This window comes from Melanerpes formicivorus, unplaced genomic scaffold, assembly GCF_026170545.1.
Source record: "Melanerpes formicivorus ecotype bairdi unplaced genomic scaffold, bMelFor1.0.p_v2 SCAF_119, whole genome shotgun sequence".
In the NCBI taxonomy this organism is placed as follows: Eukaryota; Metazoa; Chordata; class Aves; order Piciformes; family Picidae; genus Melanerpes; species Melanerpes formicivorus.
Genome location: NW_027142471.1, coordinates 694,104 through 714,455, shown reverse-complemented (window position 1 = coordinate 714,455; position 20,352 = coordinate 694,104). Strand labels below are relative to the sequence as shown.

General features: G+C 48.5%; 1 protein-coding gene and 1 pseudogene across 1 annotated transcript in view; one reads left to right on the top strand and one right to left on the bottom strand.

Moving 5' to 3' along the window:
• LOC137456212 (feather keratin Cos1-2-like) overlaps nucleotides 1–20,352 on the top strand; it is a 30,479-nt gene that overhangs the window by 5,420 nt on the left and 4,707 nt on the right. The window lies entirely within an intron of this gene.
• LOC137456181 (feather keratin Cos1-2-like) lies at nucleotides 1,685–2,740 on the bottom strand (annotated as a pseudogene).

Genomic DNA, 20,352 nt, shown 5'->3' with positions numbered 1-20,352 from the left:
CTTGTTGCTGAGACTCATTCAAGATGTATTCCTGAAGGCTTTGTAGCTGAAAGCTTTGTAGAAAAGTGGTTCTTCAGCTGCAGTCTTCACAGCGGCACACATCGCTTCTTCCAATGAAACGAAACTGTGCCAGGGACTCAGCTCCTCCAGGGTTTTGCCTCTCGGCCCGGCGAGAATGTCTGGTCTGCTCCTGGGCTTTACAACGCTATACAGTGAGTAAGCTGAAACACAGCTTGGGTTCCAAGCAAGGCTTGTGATTTCTCCCAGAGCTTGGACAACTGCAAGGTAAGGCTCTGGCTCTTTGGGCTGGTACTTACAGATTTCCTGAGACAATAATGGCACTGACAACACAGATTGAGAGATAAACCCCTGACACTGTAACCTATAGGAAGAGTTTTCTCCAAATGTGGCCAAAGGCACACACACCTGGCCCATTTGGGCTCCAGGACATGTTCAGACAAGCCCGGGCAACGTGGGCATTTTCCTGAAAAACCAGACCTGCTGGCTCCTGCCCCACTGTCTGGTTCAGAGCATTTTTGAGGCTTTTTGTCCCTTCAGGACAACATTCCCTTAGCTACTCCCTTTGGGTTCCCACATCCTGGATGGTGGCAAATGCCCTGTGGGGGTTGTTGCAGCAATAGAAGCAGAGCAACTGACAAAGTGGGTGTAAAAACAACTGGACTGGCGTGTTATGGCAAGATATTGTTTCTTGGATACAGAACTTGGCTGTGAAAGTATGTGATGTGGATGTCCATGTAGCCAAGAGTTGGGCCCCTGAAGTGCATCAAAATAACCAGCAGATGGATCAGGCTACTGATATCAAAGTGCTCTGGTAGATTTTGATTGACAACATGAGTGAATTATTCATTGCTCGGTGGGCCCAAGATACCTCAGGCCATCAGGGAAGAGATGTAACATAGAGATGGGCTTGTGGTAAAGGGGTAGACATCAGCATGAACACTGTCAGACAGGTTATGCATGAACATGAAAAGTGGTACCAACAAGCTGCGTAAGACATGATGTAGAGAGTACAGAACAAGAGGTAGGAAATATCCTGGGTTTAGCCAGGAGAGGGAGCAGGGAGCAGCCAGAGTCAGACTAGTCATCTGAACCAGCCAGTGGGGCATGGAATGCCATAGGGACATCATGGCCACTGTAGAAGGGGAGGTCTAGTGGGGCAGGGGGATTTTGGCTCTGGCACTGTGGGTTGAGCTGGTCTTCTTAGCTTTAAATCACTCCCTTTCTGTGTTTCTTCTTTAGTGGTGGTGTAATTTCTGGTGTCCCTTGGGTCTCTGGGCTGTTCCATTGAACTCTTCACTCAATCCAGGGGTTTTCCATTTTGCTCCCAGTTCTACTTCCAATTGCTTTCTACATTGCTTCCTTCAAATACCCAAGGTGCCTGTCTGCTGTAACATAGACCAAGTGTGGTTGGGCAGAGGAGAGAATGCTGTGAGAGAGCTGCTAAGGTCTTTGCCCAAGGGAGCTAAGTGAGACTGAGACACTCAGTTGAGCATCCCTCAGCCTTGCTGGCCAACAGTTCATTCCTGAAAGCAGGAAATTAATTGACCATGATGCCAAGTGACAAAATCCCTTCAGGGGTCCTGGCCTCCCTTTCCTCCACCTTTTGCCCTGAGCAGAGTAGAGGGGTCACCCAAGGAAGGAAGGAGGATGCTTAGGCACAGGCTCAGATGCAGCACAACTTTAATGAGTCTAGAGAAGAAAAGGAGGTGGCTCATAGGGAGCACCATGGACTTCACCCACCAAAGTGGGGTGGGGCTGTTGCAGAATGTCCATTTGCCTGGTCTGCAGATGAAGCAAGGCCAACAGCCAGGATGCTGGCATTAAGAGGTCCCCAGTAGACTGGCATTGGGTGACAGTGACAGTAAAAGGAACTAGGAGATTGGATGAAGGCAACAATGGTCTGAAGCTCTATCTTCTGTTCAGCACCGTGTTTTGAGGTCTTGGACAATCTTGTGCTTGGTCTTTGTTCTAGCAGGGGCGGCAGGGCCTGCAAGAGTAGCGGTTGGTGATGCAGGAGAGGTCAAAGCCCCCAGAGTTGATGGGCACTCCCTCAGAGCTGAGGATGCTGCCAACAGCAGCAGAGGTGGAGGAGCCCACAGCAGTGTTCTGAGGGAAGGAGCTGAGGATGGGTCCTGGCAGGGTCACCACCACAGCAGAGGGCTGGATGGCGACAATGGAGTCCTGGCACCTGACACAGCAGGGCTCATTGCAGCTGTTGGCCAGTGGGGTTGGGCCACAGGGCTGGCAGCAGGGCTGGCAGGGCTTGCAGCAGGACATGTCTTGGGGCTGGAGGTGCACCTGGGAGAGAGAAGAAGGAAGGAGAAAATGGGGACAGAAGAGGAGCAGCCATGAACCCACCCACAGTAGGCACAACTTTCCTCTTTACTTCTTTCCTGCATACACAGCCTAACTCAAAACCTTTGAAACACCTGAACTAAGTCCCAGCCTCTCTCTTCTAAAGACCTTCTCTCCTCTTCCTTCTCAGAGGTGAAGTCATTCCCAGTCCTGGGAATGACAGCCCTTATCAGAAGAGATAGGTTGAGAAGAGTCCTGATGTTGAAGGAGGAGCAGAGGCTTCAGACTCACCTGGTTCCCAAGGAGGAGGAGATGGGAGAAGTGGATGAGAGAGCAGAGAGCTGAGCTGCCTTTTATAGCAGTGCTGCAGTGCCTTGGGCCCAGAGGCAGCTTTGTGGAAGGAAGAATTCTCTGAGCAGCTCATGACAAATGCAAACCATCCCAACTGGTGGGATTGCCTCTGTCCTTGTTTCCTGCTTTGATGCTGCTTCATTTCCTGTATTCTGCCACATGCTTTCCCATTGGCAGGCTTGAAGTTTGGGGATGAGTGCCACAAGGGTTTCCAGGGCAGACACGTGTCATTGCAGTCAGGAGACTCAGCTCAGGTGCTTGTGGTATCCCATGCATGCAGGTGATGTCCACCTGGGTCATTCCTGAGGGCTTATTTGTGGACCAAGTGTCAGGAGATGGGCATTGCTCTAACCTTTGACTCTTGTTCCCCTACCTCTCTCTGATGGCCATTCATGGTTCCATACAGGTGGGCTTCTGCTGGGAGGTTTTGATCCAACTGCAGCACTAACAGTGCTCTCAGAACTATTTTGCTGGGCTCAGCTTCTCCCCTCCTTGTGTAGTCTCTGATGGAATATGACCCAACCATAGAATGGCTTGGGTCAGAAGGAATGTTAAAGATCATCTAGTTCCAATGCCCCCTACAATGGACAGGGACACCTGCTACTAGGTTTCTCAAAGCTTGACCCAGCCTGGTCCTAAGCCCTGTGGGTGAGGCATCCATAACTTCTCTGGGCAACCTACTTCAGTGTCTCACCATCCACACAGTAAAGAGCTTCTTCCTAATGTCCAAACTAAATATACCCTGCTGTAGTTTCAAGCCATTCTCCCTTGTCCTGTTATCACAGGCTCTTCTAGAAAGTACCTACTCAGCTCCCCTGTAGCCCTGTTCAGGTGTTGGAAGGGTGATCTAAGGTTTTCCCAGAGCCTTCTCCAGGCTGAACAGACCAAACTCTCTCAGCTTATTCTCACAGGAGAGGTGCTCAAGCCCACTGGTCATCTCCATGGCTTCTTCTGGACCTTCTGCAACAGATCCATGTGCTTGTGCTGGGGGCTCTAAACCTGGATGCAGTATTCCAAGTGAAGTCTCACCAGAGCAGAGTAGAGGGGCAAAATGACATCCCTTGACCTTCTGGCCACATATCTTTTGATGAATCCTAGGACATGGTTGGCTTTTTGGGCTGCCAGTGCACATTGCTAGCTCATGTTGAGTTTTCTACCTACTGACAACCCCAAGTCCTTCTTCTTCAGACTGCTCTCCAGCCATTCCCTTCCCAGCCTTTATTTGTGCTTATATTGCCCCAGCCCAGATGTAGGACCTTGAAATTCATGACGTTTATGTCAGCTCAGCTCTGAAGCTTGTCCAGGTCCCTTGGGTCCCATCTCATCCCTTTAGCATGTCAGCCAGACCACACAGCATTTGTAATCCACAAACTTGTTGAGGGTGCACTGATGCAACAAAGATGTTAAACAGCACCAGAATCACTAGCCATCCCTGAGGAATGGCACTTGTCACAGGGAATGACAGGAGCAGGTCTGGGGCCTGGTTTTGCCTGTGACTGTATGAATCCTGTTCCACCAGAGTGGTCCCCAGCAGCTCCTCAGCAGAGGCCACCACTGCTGATGTTTTCCTGGCTTTCTGTGAGCACACAGATTGTTGCACAGTTCCATGCAGGCAGGCAGGAGCACATGGGTGTCACCCTACACTTGTGAGACCTGCATCATGGTGACATCGATATATCTGTCCTGTTTATTTCTCTCCAGTCTGTTCTCACTTACTTATTACCAGACTCCACCACTGATTAGGCAGCACTTTATCAGAAAGACAGGGGTATGGTGCAAGGGCTGCAGAAACCTTGCTTGTGATGTCTGGGAGCCTAGGAATCAGATCTGATCACGCCCTGCTGTCCCATCATCCCTTCTTCTCTCCAAATTTTATATGGGATCATTTATGATCCTTAGTCCAAGCTGCTCTTCCTTTCCTTCTTCCCTGTCCTATGGTAGATTCCACATCACTGCTCTGGGCTGTGAGTAGTCACAGAGGACTGAAGGCAGGATATGCTGAGAGCCTATGGGAATGGGCCTTTGGAGAAGAAAGCTGAAGGGAGACCTTGTGGTTGTGCACATGCTGTGAGGATGTGAAAAAGATGGAGGCAGGTTCTTCACTGTCCTGGTTAAAGCAGCCTGCTCACACAAGCAAGGCTCACACACACAGACTGGGAGCAAAGGAAACACAAAACTCCTCTGGGTTTTGTGGCAATGCCAGCGACGAGCAGTGTGAGCGGTCTGGCAGTGCAGGCCTAGAGCCTGACATGTTAGGCCATAAATGCAGAATCAGCTAGCAGTGTAGCAGAGCAGTGCTGTGCCTGCAGCATGTAACTAAAACAAGACACTGGTAGCTATAAACATGGACAGTTATCTTGGGACAACAGGACATGCACCTGCATCAACAAACCTTGTGTGTTGTTAGTAGTTGGACCAATAATCTACAATAGTGCGATGTGTGGTCACTCATAGGGAACCAATGGAGCTGTGCCAACAAGGCACTCCGAGTTTATATAAGTCGTAGCAGTTGCCTTGCTACGCACTTCTTCTTCTGCCTTTCCTGTCTCCTGTTTCTTCTACACTTTACCGTGCTATACTTGCACTACAGGCCTGCTCCATAGGCCTGCACCTCAGGCCTGCACCATCGGCCTGTAACACTGGGACAATAAAGGAACAATACTCGATCACATTGGTCAGCCGTATTGGTTCCCAATCTCCGTCGCCCCATTAGGGTTTGGCTAAGGAGAGGTTAATGGAACACCAAAACATACACCTTCATGTGAGCAAGCAAAGAAGCAAGCCAGCAAAGACAATCAGCAAATGAACCAGCAAGATGAAAAGGGCAACATCCAATCCTGCAGCCAGCAAAGCGGAAGAGACCCACAACCCAAACCAGAAACTGGAAGAAAGCCCTGGAGGCAGGAAGTGCCACAGATTACAGTCTAAACTCCAAGCCCCATGATGCTTTGCTCCAGCCAGCACTTTTGTTACAATGCTGGCATTATGTCAGCATGGTATTGAATACTGCCCCTCAGATTTAACTGGCTGAAGCAGGATGTTCCCAAAGGGCACAGTGGTAGGCAGGGATGCAGTGGAGGCACTCTGGAACCTGGAAAATTCTGTTCAGGACTTAGAAGGCTTGAGTTTAATTTTTGAGATGTTGTGCACGATCCAGCCTTGGAATGTGTCCAGGGGCTGGGCACTGAGCTGTCCAGCCTGATCTAATGAGACCTGTTCTGAATAGGGCCTTAGAGTATCTGATCTCCAGGGGTGATTTAAGAGGCAAAAGCCTTCATTTTTCTGCATTTGCTTTTCTTCTGTGTGTGGAGCATGGGATGGGAGTGTTCTGGCCCCTTGCTCTCCAACCTGGGGACATGGGAGGACAACTGCAGCCAGCTCTGACTGATGCACTGCCCAAAGATTTTGGAGACAGGACAGCTTGGTCTGGATGAGGTTGAGTGCATCTTGGAACCATCTACATCTCCTTTCCTCTCTGGGGGTGTACAGTGCTCTGAGAAAGGGGAAATGCAGCTGCTGCTGTTGAAGATGATGATGGCAACTGTTGTTAATATTGCAGAGATTGAAGAACACTCTTTTAGAGTCCAGTTATGGTTGGAGCCTGGCTCCCCTCTCAGGATGCAGGTTTTCCTGCTACAAGAAGGGACACAGCCAGATGCTCCAGGTGGCTGCAATGGCGCATCAGTCCAAGAGGAGGCCCATCCTACCATGGGGAATCCAGAGCCAACAGGGATCTGAATGTGGGGATTGGAACTATCAAGATCTAAGTCCCCTTTAAGAGATCAGGCAGGTAACAAAAAAGTGTTGTGCTTGGAAGTTCAAAGCTGTGGGTTGAAACTTTTTGGTGTTTCTCTAAAGGAGTCAGCTGTCTGTGACTGCCCTGACCTTTCAGATGACTGAAAGAATGCGTGCTTGTTAAAATGACTTAATTGACTGAGCTCTGGTTCTTGTATCTTTGCCCATATGTTACATCAACCAGTTTCGGGTGTATATATAAGGGGATATATAAAATCTCAGAAGTGTTAATAAATTGTCTTCAATTATTACTCTGGAGTCCATGAAAAATCCACTGTGACATCTGGATAGAAAGATCTGGCTGCAGAAACAAGACTTGATACTGGAGGAGGCAGGAGCAGAGCAGGGACACTGCAGGTGTGCTGAGCAGCAGCTTTTTCTCCTCCCCATGGCAGTGGCTGTGCCGCTGGCAGAGTCATTTCTGGCAGCTCTGCTCTCGTGGGGCTCTGGTTGGGACCTGTGGCCTTTGGAGTCTCTCCCACACACACAGCAGGATCAGACTCAGCCTGCGTCTCACCTGTCTCATCCTGGCTGCCTTCCTGAGGCAACCACAGGATAAGCACTGCCTTGCACTGCAAGCATGGTTCCTCTTCTGTCCAGGGCACCCTCATCCCCTCAGCAGATCTCTGCAATTTCTCTTGAATTATGGACCAGTGTCAAGAACCCTCAGCTCACATAGGTGGTTTTTCAAAACAGCTTCTGATGAATCAAATATCTATAATTATACGATTACATAAATTATCTATTAAATATAATGTATATGATTATATTAATTCTGTTAATTATAATACTGAAGAACTCACCTATGAGAGGAGATTTTACATGTCAGTAGAGGGTCACCTTAGTGCAGTCATTAGCACAGGCACAAAGAAACTTCTCTTGCACAAGCTCAGGTGACCAATCATTCCCTTTGGGGCAGCTCATTCTTTGTTACTGTTTCTGTACAAAGCCCAATGCGCCTCTGGGCAGCTGAGCTGGCTGTGGTTAGACACCTGGCACCTGATCCTGCAGAACAGAAATAAAGACAAATCTCTCCACTCAGTGAGTTGATTGGTGTCTGTCAGCCTTGGTGAAGAACCCTGATTTAGGGACAAAAACAACAGCCCAACCTGAGCCAGGAGACATCTATTCTATGACTGCTGCTGGAATAAGCAGGTCTCTGCAAAATGCTGACGGAGGTTAGGGCATGAGGTTGTCAGGTGTTCATCACAATAAAAATAACAATTAATAACACCTGGCCCAAACACCAGCACACACTGTTTTTTCTGCAGAGGAAGTGCTTCCAAAATTGTGTTAATGTCAGGAGATTGTCTTTCCATTTCCTGTAACTTCAAAGGACAGAGCTGACTTCAGAGAAACCTGTCATGACTATTCTGTCCATCCTTGCATTCCTGACCTGGAAGCCCTGGGGCCTTTCCTCCCAGTTGTCAGAAGAAGCGTTCACTGGGGTATGGGCCTGGCACAAACCTGGAAATGAAAAGGCAGCAGTGCAGGAAATGAAAGCACAGCCATGTCCTTAGCTGTGATGCTTTGCATTCAAGATGAGCTTGTGCAAAGATTGTTACCTCTGCCAAGGTGCCTCTAGTCCTGAAGTAGTGAAAGGCAGCTATGAAAGGCAGCCCTCTGCTCTCTCATCCACTTCTTTTGCACTCTAGCCTTCGGGAACCAGGTGATTCTGAAGCCCCTTTTGCTCCTCTTCCATAATGAGATCTCCCTTCAATGCACCTCTCACTTGTTTTATTTGGGCTCAGAGAGCTTTTCATGAGAAAAGGAAGCAAGGATGATTTCTGCTTAGGGAAGGGAAGGAACATGCTGTGGTGGCTTCTGGTTTATGCACTAGGAGAGAGGTTTCTTGGGTCAGGCTGCTCTTTGTAAGGCTCTGGATGGATGAAGCAGTGAAGATGGTTTGCTCCTGGCAGAACCTTCATCTTAGAAATTGATGCCTTGGGTCCTTTGTGAAAGCGTAATGAGGTTGCACCTGAATTATGCTTGTGCTCTGATTCTGCTGTCCTCTCTGCCAGATACACCTTAAGCCTCAAGACATGTCCTGCTGCAACCCTTGCATATCCTGCTGGCCCTGTAGGCCAACCTCACTGGCCAACAGATTCAATGAGCCCTGCTGCAGGCAGTGCCAGAGCTCCACTGCTGTCATTGAGGCCTCCCCTGTGATAGCGACCCTGCCAGAACTCCACTGTTGCTATCCATCCACCTGCTGTGACAGTGACCCTGCCAGGACCCATCCTCACCTCCTTCCCTCAGAACACTGCTGTGGGCTCCTCCACCTCTGCTGCTATTGGCAGCATCCTCAGCTCTGAGGGAGTGCCCATCAGCTCCGGGGGCTTTGACCTCTCCTGCATCACCAACTTGGCGGTGCTGCAGAGCCTGCTGCCCCTGCTAAAGATGCTCAGAGAGGCACTCAGAATGTGATGCTGGACTGAGGATCGCACTTTGGGCCATTGCTATAGGAGCAGCTGGTCACTTCAAGCTTGTCCTGCAAGGGCAGGCTGAAAGGTGATATTCTGGGTTCCCTGAAGACATGGCCAATGTTCACCTTTCCTATCTTACACTCACACTTTTTCTCTCTTCCTTGGTCATAATTTGCTGCTTTCAAAGCTGCTCTGTGGACCCAGGGAACCAGACTGGTGGGACACTCCAGCCTGGTCTCCCTTTACCATGCAGGGGACAGATGCCCTGTGGGGACTCTTCCACAGGAAAAGGGAAAGACATCTTTGCCTGCACCTGCTGCTCCCTGTGCTGGGCACATCCACTTGGAGCGACCACATTTCCTTCTTTAGACTCATTCAAAGTCTTTGAGGGCTATTCACCAGGTGTCATATTTTCCCTGGCTTCTGTTGCTGCTTCTGCTTTTCTGCAAAATACTCTAAAAGATTGGACAGTGAAACATTCCATTAAATTCTCTGTTGGTGACAGAGAATGGAGTCAATACGGACGACCAGCATGATCTTGTATTGTTCGTTTATTAAGGGAACTTCTACAGCTTATATAGACTCGGAGAGCTTCGCTGGCATTGCTTCTTTGGTTCCCCACGAGTGACCACACATTGTACTGTTATAGATTATTGGTCAAACTACTAATGACACGCAAGGTTGTTGATGCTGGTGCGCGTCCTGTTATTCCCAGATAACTTTCTGTGTTTATAGCTACCAGTGCCCTGCTTTAGTTACATGCTGCAGGCACAGCACTGTTTTGCAAAACTGCTAGCTACTTCTGCACTTATGCTGAGCATGGCCTACCACCATGTCAGGCTCTAAGCTTATACTGCCAGATTTCTCACACCACTTATTGCTGCCATTGCCACAATTCTTGTCTCAACCACTGGGCTTTTTGTATGTTTCTCTTATTTTCACTCCCAATGTGTGTGGGGCTTGGCTGTTAGAGTAGACAGTCTCAAACCTGGCCATTGGCAGCAGGACAGGTACCCCCTGCAGCATTTGGCAGGGTCCCCTCTTGTATCTACATGTAATGCTGAGGTTTTTCCAAGTTTGTATTGGTCTCTGTTCCTGTGAAACCCACTCAAAATAGAGTGAAGGTAAGCTGTGAACTCTGACAGGTCCCCAAACACACAACACTAATCTCGGCTTGTCACAAGCTAGTTATGGTCCCCAAAGGTGCTGTGTGACAGCAGAAGACTCCATCTATCTGAACATACAGCAGTTTAGAAGACAATCTCCATCATCCATCAGCAGTCCTGGTTAACAAGGAAGATCCCAGACAACTGTCTGTTAAAAGAAGATAAAACAGTGGGCTTCAGGGGGATAGGCTGTGGGAAAGTGAATTAAACCATGAACAAACATCAATAAATAGCCACTGGCTCTGCAGATCAGGGTCATTCTGTCCCACCCTGCATCTGTGGCCACCTCCTCACAGCCTGCTCTGTCAATTTGTCTTTCAGCCCACTGTGGTGGCACTGGCTGGATTGGGGCCACTATATTTTTCACAATTCTCACAAACAACTCTGTATGGAGGCTTGTCAGTATGACACCCATCTACAAGTAGGACTGGAGGACTGATGAGGGGAACAATAGATCTGTCAGCCTGATCTCAGTAACAGGGAGGATTATGAAGCCATTGATCTTGTGTGAATGTGATGAGTTACGTCCATCCTGAAAGTGGGGGGGACGGACTTGTGAGAGCTTTGCTCTCCCTGCAGGGGGTTTTCCCCCTGGGAAACTGAGTTAGTCTGTTCCACTCCCCCTTCCTGTCCAGCAAGCCTATAAAAAGGAAGACACTGCAGCCATTAGCTCTCTTTTGTCTCCTGCCTTGCCTGGATGAGAGGAGTGCTGATGGCTTCCTGCTTCTCTGCCACGTGGTCAGGCCTGGTCCTCCTCTCTGCTACATCCATGCCTCTTTTAAGGACTGGTTTTGTATACATACTTTTCCCCACCATCCTTGTTCTTTACCCTTGTGAACCCTTACTGTTATTGTTATATACAAACATATTGTTTAAAGAAAATTTTTTACCTCTCTACTTCCAAACTGACTCCAAATTACTTCTTGGTAAATTTCCTCCTTCCTGTTTTTTTCCTCTTTTTTTCCTTGGGAAAGAGGAGGGGGGAGTGGAGGAGGGATTCTCAGCCTTGCCCCCACCTGAGCTCTTAAATCCCAATTAAGGCTCAGACCACCACAGTGAACCCATATGGCATGTGCAGGACAACTGGGAGATCAAGCCTGCCTAGCATCAATTCATGAAGGGCATTCCTGACTGACCAACCTGATCTCCTTCTATGACCAGGTGACCTGCCTGGTGGCTGTAGATGTGTTTGCCTGTAGTTTAGTAAAGCCTTTGCCACTATCTGCCACAGCATCCTCTTTGAGAAAGCGGCAGCTGATGGGTTGGAAAGATGAACTCTTTGTTGCAAAAGAACCTGTCTGGATGGCTGGTCCCAGAGAGTTTGGTTAAATCCTGTGGGTGAGCAGTAAATAGTGGTGTACCTCAGGACTCAGTTTTGGAGCTGGTTCTTTATCAGTGATCGGACGAGGAGATTGAGTGCCCCACAGTAATTTTGCAGATGACACTAAATTGGGTGACAATGCTGATCTGCTTGAGGGTGGAAAGGCTCTGCTGAGGCACCTGCTAGGCTGTGGTCAGTTTTATGAGATTCAAGTGTTGGATCTTGCATGTGGCTCACAACTATCCTTGAGTGCTCGAGGCTAGAGGCAGAGTGACTGAAAAATGCCTGGCAAAAAGGAACCTGGGGGTGCTGTTTGACAGCAGCTGAAGATGAGCCAGCATGTGCTCAAGAGTACAAGAAGGCTAAGAGCAATGGTATGGCCATCAGAAGTGGGGCAGTGATCATGCTCCTTTACTAGGCACTGGTGAAGCCACACCTCGAATACTGTGTTCAGTTTTGGGTCTCTGTGGTGGGTTTGGAAGGGTAAGGCTGAGAAGCCTCCTCCCTTCCCCCTTGTAAAGTAAAAGGAAAAAAAAAAAAAAAAAAAATTGAAGGGAAAGGAAAAAAAACTCGCAAGCTGAATTAGCAAAGCAGTGGAGCTATATTTACAAAGCAATGTAGGGTTTGCAGGGAGATATTTACAAATTTACAATATCTACAATATATACAAAGATATACAACAGAGTAACACAGAAATGAGAGTGACCCCTCTCGGCAGAGAGGGGTCCCCCACCTCCGCTCTCCCCTCTCTCCCCCCCTTTTCCCCAGAGTGGGATAGAAAGAGAAAAGAGAAGAGAGAAAAAAAAATGTTAGAAGCAGTTCGTGTTAATTGGAAAGGAGTTAATACAGGCCTTATCAGTTTTTTTTCTCAAGGCCGGAGCCTTGGCAGAAAGCCCAGCACAGGGACAGAGAGCAGCCGCACCGTGGAAAGGCGGAAGCAAGACTGACTGAGAAGTGCTGGAAATGTCCACTTCACTCCCACTTCAGAAGGTGCTTCCTCCCACTCGTCCAATGAAATTAGTTTAGACTATTCCTTCCGTTTACCAACTTCCGTCCACCATGTTCCCTTTCTTAAGGGGGCAACGTCAACCGGCCACAGTCCACCCCTTCTAAACAATTTCATTGGCTGTTCACACTGTCCATCCAATCCAAAACGATTTTTACAGTTCGTGAGTAAAGTTCATAGTCCATTCCGGCTACGCTCAGATGTAGATGATTCAAAAGTCCAAGAAAATCAGAAAATGAGAAAAATGGAAAACAGTTCATTCCTTCACTGATGAAGCGAAGAAAAGGGAAACAGGGATTCTCAGGGTCTCTGAGTTGACTCAGGGCTCTCAGGGATCTCAGGGTTCGTGCACCGTAGATTCCTCGTTGATTCTTCCTCTGGACGCGATGTAGCTGTACAGCAGTTTGAAATTAACCTCTTTCAGCTAAAGTTAAATTTCTTTGTGGAATACACTGAATTTCACCATTCTCTTGCATTACCCAATAAGTGTGACCCGGACCTTCAGCTGAAACCACCCCTCGGACAGGTTTAGCCTCTCCTGAGGGTGAAAATACCCAAACAGTTTTACCTAACAGATTCTTTTCTCTAACAACAGGAACTCTATCACCTTCCACTTTCCGTAGCAGATCTGAATGTGCAGGTCCAGCTCGGTTCACTGAACCTCTACTATTTACCAGCCAGGTTGCTTGTGCTAAATGCTTTTCCCAGTTTTTCAAAGATCCACCTCCCATGGCTTTGAGAGTGGTCTTCAACAAACCGTTGTAGCGTTCAATCTTCCCTGAAGCTGGTGCATAGTAGGGAATGTGGAATATCCACTCAATACCGTGCTCTTTTGCCCAGCTCTTTACAAGGTTGTTCTTGAAATGAGTTCCGTTGTCTGACTCAATCCTCTCTGGAGTTCCGTGTCTCCACAGGATCTGTCTCTCCAGACCGAGAATGGTGTTGCGTGCAGTTGCATGTGGAACTGGATAAGTTTCCAACCATCCAGTGTTTGCCTCTACCATAGTAAGCACGTACTGCTTACCAGAACGAGAACGTGGTAGAGTGATGTAGTCAATCTGCCAAGCTTCACCATACTTGTACTTGGACCATCTGTCACCATACCACAAGGGCTTAAGTCGTTTTGCCTGCTTAATAGCAGCACAAATGTCACAGTCATGGATGACTTGTGTGATAGCATCCATGGAAATGTCTATGGATCTGTCACGAGCCCATTGGTATGTTGCATCTCTGCCTTGATGTCCTGACGAATCGTGAGCCCACCGAGCTAAGAATATCTCACCTCGGTGTTTCCAGTCGAGATCAAGATTAGAGTCCATGTCTACTTGAGAAACTCTTGCAGCTAGATCTGCCTGATGGTTGTGTTGCTGTTCCTCAGTAGCTTTGCTCTTAGGAATGTGAGCATCAATGTGTCTCACTTTCACTGGAATTCTCTCGATTCGATCAGCAATGTCCTGCCACAGGTTGGCTGCCCAAATGGGTTTTCCTTTTCTCTGCCAACCACTCTTCTTCCAGTTCTTTAGCCAACCCCATAGAGCATTGGCTACCATCCATGAGTCGGTGTAGAGATAAAGCTTTGGCCATCTCTCACGTTCAGCTACGTCAAGAGCTAGCTGGACAGCTTTTACCTCTGCGAACTGACTGGATTCTCCTTCTCCATCTTTCGCCTCTGCAACTCGGCGTGTTGGACTCCACACTGCAGACTTCCACCTTCGCTTGTTTCCAAGAAGACGACAGGAACCGTCTGTGAACAAAGCGTATTTCTTTTCATCATCAGAAAGGTCATTGTAAGGAGGAGCTTCCTCAGCACGAGTTACTTTCTCCTCTGGAGGTTTAGCACAGTTGATGCCTTCAGGCCAACTTGAGATCACCTCCACTAGACCAGGTCTTTCAAGATTTCCCATTCGAGCTCTCTGTGTTATCAGAGCCATCCACTTAGACCAGGTTGAGTCTGTGGCATGATGTGGTGCGGATCCTTTGCCTTTGAACATCCAATTCAAAACTGGTAATCTGGGAGCTAGAAGAAGTTGTGATTCAGTTCCAATCACTTCAGAAGATGCTTTCACTCCTTCATAGGCAGCTAAAATTTCTTTCTCTGTTGGAGTGTAATTAGCCTCTGAACCTCTGTAACCTCGACTCCAGAAACCAAGAGGTCGTCCACGTGTCTCACCTGGAGCTTTTTGCCACAAGCACCAGGTTGGACCATTGTCACTTGCAGCCGTGTACAAAATGTTCTTAATGTCTGGACCATCTCGGACAGGTCCCAGACCCATTGCTTGAATTACTTCTTGCTTTATCTGGTCAAAGGCTGCTTGTTGCTCAGGTCCCCAGTGGAAATGGTTTCTCTTTCGAGTCACATCATACAGAGGTTTCACAATCTGACTGTATCCACGAATGTGTAGTCTCCAAAATCCCACTATCCCCAAGAAACGTAGGGTCTCTTGCTTGTTTGTGGGACTTGCCATGGTAGAGACTCTATTTACCACATCCACTGGAATGTGTCGGCGTCCATCCTGCCACTGCACTCCCAGAAATTGAATCTCTGTGGTAGGTCCTTTCACCTTGTCTCGTTTGATGGCAAAACCTGCATCCAGAAGAATGTCAATGATTTTGTTACCTTTCTCCAAGACTTCCTCAGCAGTTTTACCCCAGACGATGATATCATCGATGAACTGGATGTGTTCTGGAGCACCTCCTTTCTCCAGAGCATCATGGATCACTGCATGACAGATGCTTGAGCTGTGGATCCAGCCCATTGGCAGCCTGTTGAAAGTGTACTGGATTCCTCTCCAGGTGAAAGCAAACTGAGGCCTGCATTCCTCTGCTATGGGAATAGAGAAAAATGCATTAGCAATGTCTATGGTAGCATACCATTTGGCCTCTTTGGATTCCAGCTCATACTGTAGCTCCATCATGTCTGGTACTGCTGCACTCATAGGTGGTGTCACTTCATTTAGGGCTCGGTAGTCCAGTGATCATGCTCCTTTACTAGGCACTGGTGAAGCCACACCTCGAATACTGTGTTCAGTTTTGGGCCTCTCACTCAACAAAGGCAATTGAGAGGCTGGGGCATGTCCAGAGAAGGTCAAGGAGGCTAGTGAAATGATTGGACAAGTCTGGTGTGGATCACCTGTGGGGCTTGGAGTTGTTCAGCCTGGCGAAGAAGAGGCTGAGTCTACAGCTCGTTGCTTTCCACAACTTCCTGAAAGGAGGTTGCAGTGAGGTGGGTGTTGGCCTCTTCTCCTGAGGGACAAGTGATAAAACAAGAGGGAATGACTTCAAGTTGTGCCAGGGGGAGGCTTAAGTTGGATATTAGGAGATCTTCCAAAGTCATGTAGACATGGGAGTTTGCAAGATGTTTACACAGGCATGAGGGTGGTGGGTTGGCAGTTGAATTGAGGAACCTGTCTCCATTAGGCATTTACTTTTCCCAGAGAGGCTGCTGAAGGCTGGACCAGTTTTGCTGATCACCCTTGGCTCTCCAACTGACCAATCAATTTATGGATGGGGCTTGGCTGTGTGATATTGCTGCTGGTGCAGCACTGTGGTAGCAATGGGCACCTGCTGAACTTTATCCCTCACCTGAACTTTATCCCTCATCAACCTCATCTCAGAAGGCTCTTGCAAGGGATCAGGCAAGAGGGACAACATTTTATTTCCCTCCATCTTCAAGGCAGCTACAGCAAAGATGCACTGGTGCACTTCTGGGACCTTGAAAAAGCCTCTTCTGAGGCACTCTATGCCAGGGGTGCACAGGGCCTCTGGGCCAGGCACAATGTGGGGGTTTGTGCCACTCAGTCCTGGTTGAACTCTCTTCAGCTTCCCACATGCTCAGTTCTTGGGATCCCTCTGTCACCCAGATGCAGAGATGTGTTCAAGCCCTCTACAGCTGGAGGGCATGAGGGTGACTCTGTGCACCAATGTCTGCTTGAGCCTTCTCCTCCTGTGTGTCTGATGTGCCTGACCATTGGATCTCCACAGAACAGGAAACCTGATTGTCCCTTTCCTCCACCTGGCTGGAGGCAAGGCCCCTTTAATCCTAGTCAGAAGCACACCCTTCTTGAGAAGGTGGCTTGGACCTTCCTTCAAGAGGATCAGAGGTAGATCAGTCTTCCTGCTCTGTATGCAGATGTCCCCACTGGATACTGGAATGGTTTTCTTGTGAAAGAAATCCCCTTTTGTGATTGTGTCCCTTATAGACCAGGTACTCATGCAGCTAGGACTGGAGTGGGTTTTCCATCCCATATCCTCATATCCTCTCCATGGTCCCATAGGTAAAACCAGAGGGTGCTCCATGGTTTGTACTTCCCAGATTCTCTCTCAAGGCCATTGAAGATTCTTTTTCTTAGCTGAGATCCTGAACTGTACAGATGGAGAGCAGGATATGTCTTCTTTGGACTGCTGGAAATTCAGGGGCAGTTCCTCCACAGTCCAAACACAAAAATGACTGATATAGAGGGGAAGGTCCAGTGAGGGCATGGGGCTTTTGGCTCTGGCACTGCTGGTTGGGCTGGTTAGGTTTTATATCTCTGAATTTCAATGGATTTTCTTTAGTGGTGCAGTAATTCCTGGTGTTCCTTTGGTTTCTGGCCTGTTCTGTTGAACTCCTTCTGGAAATCCACAGGTTTTCAATTTTGCATTGTAGGGTGGAGGCCAGATTGTGAGGGCTTCAAGGGCCTTGGCTGAGACTAAACCACAACAGCTGGGTGCATTGGTTCATTGCCTCTTTCAAATACCCAAGGTATTAGGCAGCCAAGGCTTAGACTGCCAAGGGTGAGACAGCTGCACAGCTGAGGAAATTAATTGACCATGTTGCCAAGTGACAAAATCCCCTGAAGGGAGTCCCAGCCTCTCCTTCTCCCACCTTTTGTCCTGAGCTGACTGGATGAATAGCCAGAGAAGGAAGGACTCAGAGGCACAGGCTTGGATGCAGTACAACTTTAATGAGTTTAGAGGAGAAAAGGAAGTGGCTGAGAGTGAGCACCAAGGGCTTCACCCACTAAGATGGGGTGGATTTGGTACATCTTCTGTTCAGCACCATGTTTTGAGGTCTTGAATATTCTTGTGCAAGGCTTTTGCCAGCAGCTCTAGCAGGGGCGGCAGGGCCTGCAAGAGTAGCGGTTGGTGATGCAGGAGATGTCAAAGCCCCCGGAGTTGATGGGCACTCCCTCAGAGCTGAGGATGCTGCCAACAGCAGCGGAGGTGGAGGAGCCCACAGCAGTGTTCTGAGGGAAGGAGCTGAGGATGGGTCCTGGCAGGGTCACCACCACAGCAGGCGGCTGGATGGCAACAATGGAGTCCTGGCACCTCACACAGCAGGGCTCATTGCAGCTGTTGGCCAGTGGGGTTGGGCCACAGGGCTGGCAGGGCTTGCAGCAGGACATGGCTTGGAGCTGAAGGTGCACCTAGGAGAGAGGAGAATAATGAAGGAGAAAATAGGAACATATTAGGAGCAGCAACGAACCCAACCACAGTGAAGTTCCCTGCTGGCTCAGCATACACTCCCCAACACAAGGCAGAGAAGATGTCAGCTAAGTCCTAGCCTCTCTCGCTAGAAGTCCTGTGCTAAGACAGCACCTATCCTGTGAAGACACATTGGAGAGTGGCCTCATCTTGCAGGATGAGCAGAGCCTTCAGACTCACCTGGCTACCTAGCAGAAGGAGGTGAGAGAAATGGATGGGAGAGCAGAGAGCTGGGCTGCCTTTTATAGTAGTGCTGCAGTGCCTCAGGCCCAGAGGCAGCTTTGTGGAAGGATGAATTCTTTGAGCATTCATGACAAATGCAAACCACCCAAGCTGATGGCACAAGCTGCATCCCAGGTTCCCCTTCTCATGATGCTTCATTTCCTGCCATCTGCCAAATCCTTTCCCATTTAAATGCTTGAAGTGTGGAGATCAGAGTCTCAAGGATTTTCAGGTCAGACACTTGTAAACACAGCTCAAATGCTGCTGGCATGCCATACAGGGAGGTAATGGGCTCCTGGGTCATTCCTGTGGACTTCTTTGTGGCCAGGTTGTCAGGAGATTGGCACAGCCCTCATGCTTTTCCTCCAGATGCCCAAAGACTACCATTTGAGAGAAACTGTCACAGCCTTGTCTATTGTTCCCCCATATGTCTCTAATGGTCATGCATGGTTCCACACAGGTGGACTTCTGCTGGGAGACTTTGACCCAACTGCAGCAATAACAGTGCTCTTGGGGCAGGTTTGTTGGGCTCATCTACATCATCCTCTCTCTGTGCACTCTGTGCAGGTTCTCAGGGAACATCAGCAGCAGGTCTGGGGCCTGGTTTTGCCTGTGACTGTATGAATCTTGTTCCACCAGCGTGGTCCCCAGCATCTAGTGAAATGGTTGGACAAGTCTGGTGTGGATCACCTGTGGGGCTTGGAGTTGTTCATCCTGGAGAAGAAGAGGCTGAGCCAACAGCTCATTGCTCTCCACAACTTCCTGAAAGGAGGTTGCAGTGAGGTGGGTGTTGGCCTCTCCTCCTGAGTGACAAGTGATAAAACACCACCTAATCAACTAAACATGGCACATGCCTAGACATGGCACATCATTGCTTGACCGTTTGACAGTGCAGTTGAGGTGGGATATCCATGCAGGAAGAATAACACTGGGCTTGTTGATAGGTTAGTAGCCATGGAAGCATCTGAGAATGGTCAGGTAGGAATTAGGGCTTCTTGCCCTAAAACAGTGGCAGGCTCATTAGCTCAGTTGAAGTGCATCTATACTAGTGTACACAGGCATGAGAAGCTGGGGATCTGTCTTCAGTCACAGGGCCATGACCTCATCACAATTAGTGCAACATGGTAGGATAACTCAAATGACTGGAATGTTTTCTTGGACTGTTTAGGAAAGATAGACCAGACAGGTGAGGCAGTGGTGTTGCTCTATATGTGGATAAGCAACTGGAATTCATTGAGCTTTGTCTAGGGGGTGATGAAGAACCTGTTGAAAATGTACGGGTAAGAAATGAGGGGCAGGCTAAAATGAAAGATATTATCATGGGTGTTTCCTACAGATCTCCAGAGCAAGAAGAGGAAGTGGACAAAGATTTCTACACACAGCTAGAGGTAGGATCACGGTCACCTGCCCTGCTGCTTATGGGTGACTTCAATCACTCAGCTATTTGCTGCAAGGCCACAGAGCTAGGCACACATGATCCAGAAGGTTCCTGCAGTGTCTTAACAACTTTCTGACAGAGGTGGTGAAGTATGCAACAAGGAGAGTTTTGCTACTGGACCTTGTGCTAACAAACATGGACTGGTTGAAGATGTAAAGATTGGGGGTAGCCTCAGTCATAGAGACCGTAACATGGTGGAGGTCAGTATCACATGAGGAAGATGCAGGGCAATAAGTACAATTGCAACCATAGACTCCAGGAGTGCTTTGTCCTCTTCAAAGACCTGCTTGGATGGATCCCACAGGCCAAAACTTGGTTAATATTCAAACATCACTTCCTCCAAGCTCATGATAGGTGCATTCCTTTGAGTAAAAACTCAAGTAGAGAAGGCAGGAGACCTGCATGGATAAGTGAAGAACTGCTGAGTAAAGTCACACGGATAAAAGAAACTCACAGTATGTGAAAAAGGGGACTGGTCACTTGGAAAAATTATATGAACACAGTCAGGGTATGTAGAGATGCAACAAGGAAGGCCAAGGCCCTCTGGTGAAGGAAACAAAAGACAACAAAAAAAGCTTTTTCAAGTACATCAGTGGCAAAAGGAAGAATGGGGATAATGTGGTCCCACTGCTGACCGAGCAGGGAGCCCTGGTAACCAAGGATGCATAGAGGACAGAGTTACTGAATGCCTTCTTTGCTTAATTGTTTACAGTTAGGACTAGCCCCCAGGAATCCCAGACTCTGGAATTAAAAAAGAAAGCTTGGAAGAAGGAGGACTCCCTACTGGTCAGTGAAGATTGGGTTACAGATCATTTGAGTAAGCCAAACGTACATAAATCCATGGGCTC